Source organism: Musca autumnalis, unplaced genomic scaffold (genome assembly GCF_047663935.1).
Source record: "Musca autumnalis isolate F117 unplaced genomic scaffold, ASM4766393v1 scaffold_2, whole genome shotgun sequence".
NCBI lineage: Eukaryota > Metazoa > Arthropoda > Insecta > Diptera > Muscidae > Musca > Musca autumnalis.
In genome coordinates this window covers 196,203,589-196,205,066 of record NW_027411755.1, presented here as the reverse complement: position 1 = coordinate 196,205,066, position 1,478 = coordinate 196,203,589, and positions in this window count along the sequence as shown.

The following is a 1,478-nucleotide window of genomic DNA, read 5'->3' as shown; positions in this document are numbered from 1 at the left end:
GCCTTCTGTGGTTGTTGTTCTGTTTATGCATCCTCAAGACATGCGCCCGATATTATCCAATAAAAATTCAAGTTGGTTTTTTAGCTTTTTTATATACAAATTCTCTTCATCTTCTGTTTCTTTGTTGTAAAGTTTGATTCTTCTTATCATATTTTTATTAAATGGAAATTGGTTGTGGATGAATGAATATGAAAAAAGTAAGAATATGAAATGAAAGAAAGGGGAAATTCTTTAGATGGAAATTTGTTTTCATTAAAAAAAAAAATAGTTTCTGGAGCTGTTTTTAAGGATAGAAATAACATTATTCGTTTTGTGGTTTTTACAAATATGAGTAGTTTGAAAATATATTGTAATACAGGTTACAAGGTGTACTATTAATGATCTCTTAGTTAGTCATCAGAGTTTTACACAAACCCAAATGTACTGTCAAGAAGGAGGACCTCTTATTTTCTATATATCTAAGGTTCTCAGTCTGTCTGACAACGTACACCTAATTTCATACGCTGAAGACTGTGCGGTTATCTAGGTCGGCAGGAACACCAGAGAAATATAGTCTTATATCACCTATCATCTTCTCCTCCTTTAAGGCTTTTTCAAAAACCGTAACATAAAACTATCTGCTCCAAAGTCCACAGTTAATATCTTAACATCGTAGATAAAAGAGATAAACACCGAACTCGACATTCACATCGGCGTACAGGTTATCTCAACGTCCAAAAACCCCAAAATATTAGGCGTCACTCACCTTCGACAGCATTTGCCTCTTTTCAAAACAAGCTGAGGTGGTAGTGGAAGCGTTGTGTAGCGTAACAAAATGCATTATCAGTCAGCACCTAGGAGAAAGGTCAAGATACCATTTTAACTATAGTTAGTACTATATGTACCGTACTATAGTACATTATGTATAGGATCTGAGGGAATGGGCAGCACTCTGAAGCGGTAATTGGTAAATTCTCTGAACCCTTAATTCTCTTGAACGTAGACATGGATAGGAAGGTCGTCTGAGCCAAGGGAATTGACGGGTTACCAGGATACGTCATTTACCAGTCCTGGTGGTGATGGTGATACCTGGAGGGCTATAGCAATCTCTTCAAATCCTCGTAGGAGTGCCTTCATTCACCGTGCAAAACGAGGAGCTATCAATTTCCTCGGCCAGAGCTGTACCCCTATGCTCATGACCTAGGACGTAATTCCAACGCTCATGGAGGGCATTGAACCCCTTAGCACCATACGGTTATTGCCCTTTAAAAACGATCTAATATCGGGCAGGGAAGTAGTCAGAAATGCGCCTAGACACCATTTCGGTGAGTAAAATATACAAACATTTCTAAAAAAATACAAGTAAAAAAGTATCAGTCGGCTTTGCCCACAGAGATATACCCTCAGCCCGTGTATATTAAAACAATTTTTTCCAAAAAACCTATGTATTTAGGGGGTTTTAAAAGTTTTGGGCGTTTGAACTGGCAAAAATGTTGATT